Source organism: Chiloscyllium plagiosum, chromosome 41, assembly GCF_004010195.1.
Source record: "Chiloscyllium plagiosum isolate BGI_BamShark_2017 chromosome 41, ASM401019v2, whole genome shotgun sequence".
NCBI classification, from domain to species: Eukaryota; Metazoa; Chordata; class Chondrichthyes; order Orectolobiformes; family Hemiscylliidae; genus Chiloscyllium; species Chiloscyllium plagiosum.
This window is the reverse complement of record NC_057750.1, coordinates 14553806-14565085: the sequence shown is the minus strand read 5'-3', so window position 1 is coordinate 14565085 and position 11280 is coordinate 14553806.

Here is an 11280-nt window from a genome sequence, read left to right as displayed (position 1 = left end):
CTCCCCTCAGTGCCCACTCCCCTCTCCCATCACTGCCCCCCTCCCCTCAGTGCCCACTCCCCTCTCCCATCACTGCCCCCCTCCCCTCAGTGACCCCACTCCTCTTTGCTACCCTTCTTTCCCTTTTGTACTTGTGGCAACCAACAACGACGTGTATTTGTATAGCCCCTTTGATGTAGTTAAATATCCACTAAACCCTTTAACCCTTTATCTTGTTGGAAGGAAGGAAGACTGAAGGAGATGCCGTTCCAGAATTTTCTGGCCCAGGTGAATTAGAAGAGAAGGTGGAAATTGGGAAGGGTGGGGAGAGGGGAGGGCATTAAAATTCATCAACTTCATGCTCAGCACAGCCAGTCCCAAGACTTTTTCATCGAACCGGATTATCCGATATTTATAAGACCATAGCAAATGGGAACAGGAGTAGGCCATTCAGCCCCTCAAGCTTGCTGCACCGTTCTGATCCAGCTGATCCCGTATTCCTCACGTTCACTTTCCTGCCCTTTCCCTATCCCATGATTCCCTGACTGATCAAGAATCTATCTAAGTCAGCCTTAAATATATACAAGTACTCTCTGGGGCAAGGAGTTCCAAAGGCTTACGATCCTCTGAGAGAAATCATTCCTCCTCATATCAGTCTTCAATTGATGCTCCTTAATAAAACCCTTTGATGAGATGGGCACCGCTTTTCACTGGCCACCTTGGTATCTCCTTTTTCCTGGCGATGGAAATTGAATCAAGATTTATACAGCTATTGTCTTTCACTGTGTCTCACACCCGCACAGACACACAACATGGGGGCTGGGGAAAATATAAGCACTACTGTGGTTAGGCAGTAGTGTGGGGGTGAGGAAGAAAAACAATTATATAACCAAGAGCTTTAGAATCTCCTCAGTTTAGTGCACCGACACTGTGCTGGCTAGACCACAGTCAGTGTGTCCCTGCGAATACACTCTGTGTTTTGGAGGAGGGGAGTTTCTTTTTCTTCCCCCACTTTTCCAGGGAAGATATTTGCTCTTTTTGGTTTTCTTTATTGTTTTTTTTTTCTTTTTTGTTTGTTTTTCCTTTGATTTGATTTAGAAAAAAGAAAAAGTGAAGCTGTTATCGCACTGCTTTTGTGGGAGCCTGCTGTGTGCAGATTGGATGATACATAGAGCAGGGAGGGACTATACGTTCAAAAGTGAGTTTCTTAGCAATGGAGTGCATTGAGGTATCTATGGTGTAAAGAGTTAGTGTGAGATGTGAACAAGATCACTGAGAGCATCGTTGCCAAGTGATGGAAGATCATGTGACTGCTCGGACTCTCTGTAACAATCTCCTGGTAGAGGCGAAGTCTCAACCTGAATGTGTCTTAGAACAAAGAAAATTTACAGCCCAGGAACAGGCCCTTCGGCCCTCCAAGCCTGTGACGATCCAAATCCATTGTCTAAACCTGTCTCCCAATTCCTAAGGATCTGTATCCTTTTGCTCCCCACCTACTCATGTGTCTGTCCAGATGTATCTTAAATTAATCTACTGTGCCTGCCTCTACTACCGCTTGTAGGTTTAAGTAAAAGGTCAGATTTGCTGACATCAACAAATTCATGCAACATCTACCAACCTCAGGCCCATAGTAGAATAGTCGAACGTTGGAGGGGAATGAAAGGTGTTAGCGAAATGCCAGAGCTTCCTTTACTTTGTCAACAATGTGAAGGTCCCAGGAAGTAAAGGAATGTGTGAGTTGGTGTGCAGAAGTCACCATAAAATATCAACCAATTAAATGACAGGCCAGCAGGGAGAGAGAGAGCGGGGGTGGGGGGAGGCAGGGGGAAGTGCTAAAGAATTGATCTCTTCTCTTTATTCTTTCACAGGGCATCACTTACATTCTCCCAGTGGGTATTGCCTGTCCCTCTCTGCCCTGGGGCTGAGTGGATTGTTCGGCCATTTGAGAGAGTGAGTAGGAATCAGTCACGTTGAACCACAGTGTGGAAGCAGGCCATTCAGCCCATTGAGTCAACACTGACCCCCCCAACCCCCCCCCCGAAGAGCCCTAATTCTATTCCTGTAACCCTGCATTCCCCATGGCTAATCCACTTAGCCTACACGTTCCAGGATGCTTTGGGCAACTTAACATGGCCAATCTACTTGACCTACACATCTTTGGACTGTGGAAGGAAACCAGAGCATCCGGAGGAAACCAATGGAAAGCCCAGGTCTGTGGTACTGTGCGGCAAAGTACTAATCACTGAGTCACCGTGTCACCATTGCTGGGTGTCTGGGAGTCACATGTAGGCCAGACTGGGTAAGAACGGCAAATTTCCCTTCCTAAACAGGCATTAGCAAACCAAACGGGCCTTTACAACAATTGGTGAGAGCTTTATGGTCACTGTCCTTGTGGATGGCTTTCAGTTTTAGATTTAACAATTATACTTTAATTCCAGCATCTGGCCTGGTGGGATTTGAACCCATGTTTCCAGAGTAATAGCCTGAGGCCTCTGCATTGGGAATCTATTCTTTATTCTTGTCCCTCCTGCTGCTGATCTCCAACTGTCAGGGTGACTGACTCTGGGTGAATGAAATAGGGACAAGTTGCCTTGGGTGATTGTTAGCAAGATATTAAGAGCAGGGTCTTGAGGGTGGGGAGAGGGGGCAATGCTGACCAGGCCTCCGGAATGGGGGGGGGCAGCTGGGAACTAGGACACAAGGTGAGTTGAGAATTTACATCACAGACCCGGACAGTTGTCCCTGACCTCTGCTGTCTTGATGATACCTTTTCCGTTTCCTCTCCTTTATCTTCCTATGCGATTGTGACGACCCTTCACCCGGACTCACTGCTCCGTTGGGTTGTTCCTCTTTATTGTTCTTCTCTGTTGGAGACACTGGGTTAAATTATGCCATCCAATCACAGACTTGTTACCTCATAGAAGGAGGTCATTGGTCTATGGAGCCTGCACCAGCTCTTCGAATGAGCCTCACTATCGCCTAGGCTCCTCTCTCACCTATCACCTTTAACCTCACCTCCATCCACCTATTGTACTCTTGGCTACCTTCTCCCTAGCCCCACCCCCTTCCTATTTATTTGACTATCGCCTGCCAATCTCCCCCATGTCCTTGCACATTATTTCTGTCCAATTAACCATCCAATGGCCATCTTGACTGTTCCAATTGAACCTGCCTCTACCACACTTCCAGGCAGTGAACAAGCTTTACCTCACATCATCTTTGCTTAGTTTGCAAATCACTTTAAATCTGAGTCCTCTTGTTCTTGGTCATCGTTTTCAATTTCTGGGATGAGGGCGTCACTGACTAGGCCCAGCATTTATCACCCATCCCTAATGGCTCAGGGGGCAGTTAGGAATCAACTGCCTTACTGTGCGGTCTGGAGTCACATGTAGGCCAGACCAGGTAAGGATGGCAGTTTCCTTCCCTAAAGGACATTCGTGAACCGGATGGGTTTTGCCAACAATCAATTCATGATCATTATTCTACATTTTTATCGAATTCAAATTCCACCGTCTGTCCTGGAGGGATTTAAACCCAGGTCCCAAGAACATTTCCTGGGTCTCTGGATGAATAGGGAGAAAGTGAGGACTCTGGGATCTCTGGATGAAGAGTCTAGCGATAATGTTTCCCTTCAGTATGTTGGCATGGGTATCTAGATGATTTAAGTTGTAAGAGTTCAGAAACAGTTTAATCGATAGGCATGCACTGGTCTGTAAAATGGCAGGGTAGGTTGAGAAGACCATTGAGAATACAGACAGAATGTTGGACTTTATAAATACAGCCAGGAGCTGCAAAAAACAAGGAGGTTATGGGTGAACCCCTGTTAACCACCGGTCTGCCTCAACTGGAATATTGTGACCAATTTTGTACGTGGTATTTGAAAGCTAGTTCATGAATCTATTCAGAGTGGGAGCACAGATTTCCAAGAATGGCTCCAGGGATGAGAGACTTTGGCTTAAGTGGATCAAAAGGAAGCTGAGGCTGTTCTCCCTGGACAGGAGAAAGTTAGGAGGAGGTTTGATCAATACGTTCAAAGTGGTCTGGGGTCTCGAAGGGAAAGAGGGCGAAACCGTTCCCACTGGAAATAGGACCGACAAGCGGAAGTCGCTGGTTCACTCGATGGGTTAGGGTCTGGAGTGGACTGTCTGAGAGTGTGGGGGAGACAGGTTCACTCGAGGGGTCAGGGGCTGGAGTGGACTGTCTGAGAGTGTGGGGGGAGGCAGGTTCACTCGAGGGGTTAGGGTCTGGAGTGGACTGTCTGAGAGTGTGGGGGGAGGCAGGTTGAAAGGGAATTGATAAGCATGTGAATAGAAAAAGACTCAATGATGTCAGTGGACAAAGGTGTGGAAGTGGGACTAGGTTGTGTTGAGCTGTAGTAGAAATGACGAGCTGAATGGCCTCCTGTGCTGTGGTCATTCGTGCTTCTATTATTCTATCCCCTTTTTTGAGTTGTGGGGAATGTTAGCCACATGAACAAGTATGTTAGAATCAGCGCCGAACAGCTACAGGTCAGCTGATAAGTTAAGACCCTTCCAGTCAGAACACGCTTCCTTCATCTGCTTCAGTCCAGACCCGTGTCCTGCACGTTCAATCACAGAATCGTACGGACATGTCCAGATTTGTTTGCTGCCCACTGTTTGAAAGAGGCATTTGTAAAGCTCGTCTCCACCCTGCTTTTGCCCCGCTGACCTGGCATTGCCAACCTCAAGCACACGTCTAAATGTTTTTGTGAATGTTATCACTGGACCTGCTCCCACCGCCTCTCAGAAAGATCACAGCAACTCATTTCAGAAAAGAAAATGGCCCTCTTCAGCTTCCCTCTGCTCTTTTCCCCAATCCTGCAGCCCAAACCTCTCACCGTTTCCAATACCCATCGATTCTCAAGGCAACCTCCTCTGTTCAGTAAAGAACAAACCCATTTCATTGGTGTCTCCACACCAACACTCAGCCATCTTAATCTTCTCTGTCAGATGTAAACTTCTACATCTGACAGCTTCAGACGTGAGAATTATGAGAAAGAAAGGGTTAATGTTCACAACTTTAACACAATGTCTTTACTATATTTGAACAAACAATACCCCAATTAGCAATACAGCTATTAAAAATATACCTATCTATCTGAAAAGCATTAAAAGGAATCACTTTCAGGACGAAAATTTATCTCCTGCTGATTTGAGCTTTTTTCCTAAAGGGGGGTAGGGTAGACCTTTCATTGACTAGATTATACGATCCTCTCAAAACACACTTGCAGCTTCTTTTGTTCAACTATTTGTTCAAACTAAAATACCTAAGTTTTCTTTTTAAACCTTCAAACCTTTTACAGTTATTTGGTCGCCCCCTCTCTAACCCTTCCTCCGCCTCCTTCCCTCACTATCCCTTACTTGCCTCCTCCCCTCACTATCCCTCCCCACACTCCCCATCCCCTCATCCACTGTCCCGTCACCTCATGCCCCCCTCTGCCTTACTCCCCTCACTCACTTGTCACCCATCCTCCCTTCACAGAAGAAGTGGTAGATGCAGATACAATTACAGCAATCAGAAGACATATGGACAGGTGCATGAACAGGAATGTTTCGAGGGATATGGGCCAAATACAGGCAAATCAGATTAATTTAGTTTGGGAACCCTGGGTGGCGTGGACTAATTGGAGCAAAGGTCTGTTTCGTTGTTGTATAACTACATGGTCACGTACACATTCTAAAATTAGAAGGCCCAATCTCCTCATAAGACAGTCTCTTCATATCTGTTATCAGCCAAATGTTCCTTGTCTGGACTGCCTCCAAGGCCAATATACCTTTTAAGGGCATCAAAACTGTTTACAGCATTCCAGTTGTGGGCTGGCTGGAGCCTTGTACAATTTTTCAATAATCTACTGTTTACAACCTTTATTTGATAAGAGGAAGTCACCATGATGCATTTCGAAAGAAGGCAAGTTTCAGCTTTATCACTCAATGCCATTCTCTCAGAGATTTCAAAACAGGTAACTTAACAAGGATGCATTTTGACTCCATGTTATTTGTGTACGTTGGCCTCAGAAAAAAAAAACATCGCTTTGAAACATGCCGGCTTATTGTAGCAATCTGATTTTGTGACAATAATGGCAGAGCATTTCGAAATACATTCTCTGATCAAACAGATTCAGTATAACTTCATGAATCGTGCCTGACAAATTTACTAGAATTCTTTGAGGATGTAACAAGTAGAATAGATAAAGGGGAAGCAGTGGATGTAATATATTTGAATTTTCAGATGGTGTTTGATAAGATGCCACATATTCGTTTTATAAAATGAGAGCCCATCATGTTGGGGATAGTATATTACCACAATATAGAGGATTGGCTTACTAGTAAAAGACACAGAGTTAGGATTAAGGAGTGATTTTCAGGTTGGTAACATGTAACTAGTGGAGTACCACAGCGATCAGTGATGGGGCCACAATTCGCAGCAGTACATATTAATGACTTGGATGAGGAAAATGAATGCACTACAGCCAAGTGTGTGGATGACACAAAAATCGATGGGAAAGCAAGTGGTGAGGAAGACACAGACAGTCTGCAGAGGGATATGAACAGGTTAGGTGAGTGGGCAAATACTTGGCAGTTAGAACACAACATGTGAGAATATGAGGTTATGCACTTTGGCAGGAAGAATAATACAGCTGAATTTTAACTAAATGGAGAAAAACTTCAGAAAGTCGCAGAGGAGAAGGATTGTAAGTCCTCAGCAATGTCTCACAAAAAACTAGCATTACCAAGTAACAGGGAAGGCAAAGGGGTATGTTGGCCTTTACTTCAAAGGGAATAGTGTGCAAAAGTAAGGAAGTTTTGCTAAAATTGTACAAGGCACCAGTCAGCCCACAACTGGAATGCTGCGAACAGTTTAAGAAAAGATGTATTGACGTTGGAGGCAGTCCAGAGAAGGTACGTTTGGCTGATAACAGATATGAAAGGACTGTCTTATGAGGAGATGTTGAGTGGATTGAGCCTGTACTCGTTGGAGTTGAGATGGATGAGAGGAGAACTTATTCAAATTTGCACGATTAATCAAGGACTTGACAAGGTAGATGCGAAAATTTTGTTTCCCCTGTGGAACAGTCGAGGTCGAAGGGACATCCTCTCAGAGTAATGGCACACCCATTTAATAGAGAGAGATGAGGAGGGTAGTGAATCTATCGGACTTTTTACTGCAGAGCGCTGTCGAGGCTGGGTCATTCAATATATTCAAGGCTGAGATAGAGAGATTTTTCATCAGTAAGAGAATCAAGGTGTATAGGAAAAGACAGGAAAGTGGAGTGAGGATTACCAGGATCAGCCATGATCTCATTGAATGGTAGAGCAGACTCAATGGGTTGAATAGCCTACTTCCACTACTACATTTTATGGTGTTTTGGCGGCTGCACTGGTTTTTTTTTTAAATGACAATTGATAATAATTATTCTGGTCACCATTACTGAAACTAACCTCCAATTCCTGATTCCATATTCCACCAGCTGCTGTGGTGGGAGTTGAACCCATATCCTCAAAGCATTAGCCTGGGCAGTAAGACAAGTGACATTATCATAACAGTACTGTCTCCTCTTACTGAAGGGTGCTGTCCACTTTGAACTGAACCCATAACTCAGATCAAGTGTGTCTTATCATAAAAATGGCCCTTTCTGTTTGAAGTTGAAGTTTGTACTGATTAAGGTGAGGGAGCTTTGACACAGGGAGTAGTCAACGCTCCCAACAAGCACCCAATGTGCCCATAGAGCGTACCCTGAGGTGTTGGTACCCAATGCCCAACATGGAGGTCCTTTGAACCAAACAGCAAGCTGAATTTGTAGGAATTCATTCAGAACTATGTATCAAGAATTCCCAGGGTCTAGTTCTCTGGCAGTGTGATCTCATCACTAGAACTTTCCAACAAACACAAAGAAATTGATTGGCTGGTGGTGAGAAGGGCCCTAACTGTGAGATCCTTCATGTGTGCCTGGTTGGTCTGTACCATCACACGAAGCAGCTGTGGGGGTTTGAGACTGTCACCCATCTGCTGTTGGTATAGGCCTTTGCAAAGGAAATTTGGAGAAAGATGTAATGGTTTTTGTCAAGGATCGTCTCGGGCAGCTCCGTGACACGGGACTCTGTGCTCTACAGTCTGTTCCATGGGATGTGCACTGAGCCAAACATCGGCTGCGTCTGGAGGACCATCAACTTGGTGAAAGGCGCTGTTTGGTCTCCCCAAAACGTGTTGGTCTTCCAGAGCAAGGAGTTGACGTTGACTGAGTGTTGCAGACTGGCACATTCCAAGGTCCTGGACCAAGTGCTGAGGGATGCGCTGAAGCCTGGGGCAGATGTAGGGAAAGACCACTGTCTGAGAACTTCCTGCTGAAGGTAAATGGGGGTCTGTCCAGTTATCTAACTGTCCTAGTGCCTCAAGTACATGTAAATATTATATGCATAGAGAGGTCTTTGGTTTTCTCGAATAGACTCAAATTTCAATGTTTGGTTGTTTCCTTGATTATGCTCCTGCACAGAATAGAACTGCATGTATGACTGTGTATATATACCAAGTTTTTTTTAAACGAATAATGTATATTTTTGAAATAAAAACAAAGTGGCTAGTACTTTGACAGGGCATTGCACACGTACATGTGGTGTGTGCTCTCCAAAATGGCCTTTGGGGAGGGAATTCGCAACTGGATCTACACGGCATTGTTAGCGCAGTCTCAATCAATGGGTGGGAATGACAAAGCTTCCCGATCAGATGAGGAGTCAGGCAGCGCTGGCCTCTCTCCCCGGCCTTGTTTGTGAGCTGTAGAGAGCCTTTTTGCTCAGTCCATTGGGAAGGATGTGAGCTTGAGAGGGGTGACTATCCCAGGCAGCGGAGGCCTCAAGGTCAAAACCTTCCTGAACATGGAGGACATCGCCGTTTTCTGCTCGGATTCACTGTTAGTGCACAGACTATTCAGCATCTGTGACCAATTTGAACTGGTCTTGGGACCCAAGGTAAATCAAGGCAAGAGTGAGGCCATGAGCTTTAGGAACTGTGCTGACCAATTCCATATTCCCTTGACTGTCAGGACAGGTTACCTATAGGAGCCGGGAATATGGTTCGGAGGGGCCGGTGCATGCACAAAAATCTTAGGAGTGTACTGCGAAAGAAAGGCAGAAATTGGTCTTTGGGGAGCATCTCTCCCTCTCCATTGCAGGTAAAAACCTGGTCATCAGGGGTGAGGCACTCTCTCTATTGGTTTCATCAAGGGGAGGTCATGCCTGAGAAATCTGCTAGTATTCTTTGAGGAAGTAATGAGCAGGTTGGACCAAGGAGATCCAATGGGTGTTATCTACCTGGACTTCAAGAAGGCCTATGTCAAGGTGCTCCACAGGAGGCTACTGAATACGATATGGGCCCTGGTGTCAGAGGCAAGCATGGATAGAAGCCTGGCAGAGAATAGGGATAAAAGGGTCTTCCTCAGGATGGCAACCGGTGATGAGTGTGTTCCACAAGGCTCAGTGTTGGGATCACAATGTTTCACTTTATACATTAACAATCTAGATGAAGGAACTGAGGGCATTCTGGCTAAGATTGCAGATGATACAAAGATAGGTACATTGAGGAGGCAGGGAAGGCTGCAGAAGGATTTGGGCAGGTTAGGGGAGTGGGCAATGAACGGCAGATGGAGTACAATGTGGGAAAGTGTGAGGTCATGTACTTTGGTCAGAAGAATAGAGGCATGGACTATTTTCGAAATGGGGAGAAAATTCAGAAATCTGAAGTGCAAAGAGACTTGGGAATTCTAGTCCAGGATTCTGTCAAGGTAAACCTTTGAGTCAGTAGTCAAGAAGGCAAATGCAATGCTGGCATTTATTTTGAGAGGACTTGAATATGAAAGTAGGGATGTGCTTCTGAGGCTCTAGAAGGCTCTGGTCAGACCACGTTTGGAGTATTGAGTGCAGTTTTGGGCCCCATGTCTCAGGAAGGATTAACTGGCCCTGGAGCGTGTTCAGAGGAGGTTCATGAGAATGGTCCCAGGAATGAAAAGCTTAATATAAGCGGAATGTTTGAGGACCCTGCATCTATACTTGGAGTTTAGAAGGATGTGGAGGGAACTAATTGAAACTTAGGGGAATACTGAATGGCCTGGACAGAGTGGATGTTGGGAAGATGTTTCCATTGGTAGGAGAGACTAGGACCCAAGGGCACAGCCTTAGAGTAAAGGGAAGAGGTTTTACAACGAAGATAAAGAGAAACTTCTTCAGCTAGAGAGTGGGGAATCGATGGAATTCACTGCCATGGAAGGCTGTGGAGGCCAGGTCATTGAGTATATTTAAGACTGAGATAGGTTCTTGAATATCAAGGGGATCAAAGGTTAGAGGGAGAAAGTGGGAGAATGGGGTTGAGTGACTTATCAGCCATGATTGTATGGTGGAGCAGACCCAATGGGCTGAACGGCCTAATTTCTGCTCCTATGTCTTGTGGTCTGCATGGTGCAGGTCTAATCCATTCGACGAAACTGTGCTGCTGCAGTTACCTGAGCCGTTTTCCACTTCATCTGGAGGTCTGAGATGGACTGCGTCTGCAGGGAGTTAACTTACAAAACTCTGGATAAGGGGGAGAAGAACATACCCAATGTCACCCTCACCCTGATGGCCACCTTTGTGTGTGGCTGCATCAAGCTGTACATAGACCCTCGGTGCGTAGACACCAAGTGTCACTATGTACTGATGTTCCAACTGTCCCCGTTTTTGCGAAGGATGGAACTGTCCTCATGACCATGGAATGCTCCAAGTAGTTGGACCGTTCCATATCGCCTGTCCTTTGTGGAGAAATTTGCAAAGAAAAGCATCTTTGACCCAAGTTCCATCAGGAAGTGGTCAGCACGTAGTACCCTCGAGATCCTGCGGGAAAAGGAGAGAGTGGATCCTATCGCATGGTTCCCTGAAGAGACTGTCAAAGTCATTTGACAGAATGTATCATCACCAGAACTTCCCAACAAGCACCAAGCCATCACTTGGCTGGTGGTGAGAAGGGCACTGCCTGTGAGAATGTTTATGGTTGGTCTGCGCCATTGCACGCTGCCCTTGATGCAGCTGTGGGTGGGTAGGGACCGTCACATCTCCTTTTGTACTGGCCCTTTGCAAAAAAAGTTTGGAGCAAGATGCAGTGGTTTTTGTCGAGGCTCGTCCCGAGCACCTCCACGGTGCAGGACTCTGTGATCTACGGTCTGTTGTCCAGGACAGACACTGAGACAAACAACAACTGTACCTGGAGGACCATCAATTCAGTGAAAGGCATTCTTGTCATTCTTCCAGAACAAGGAGG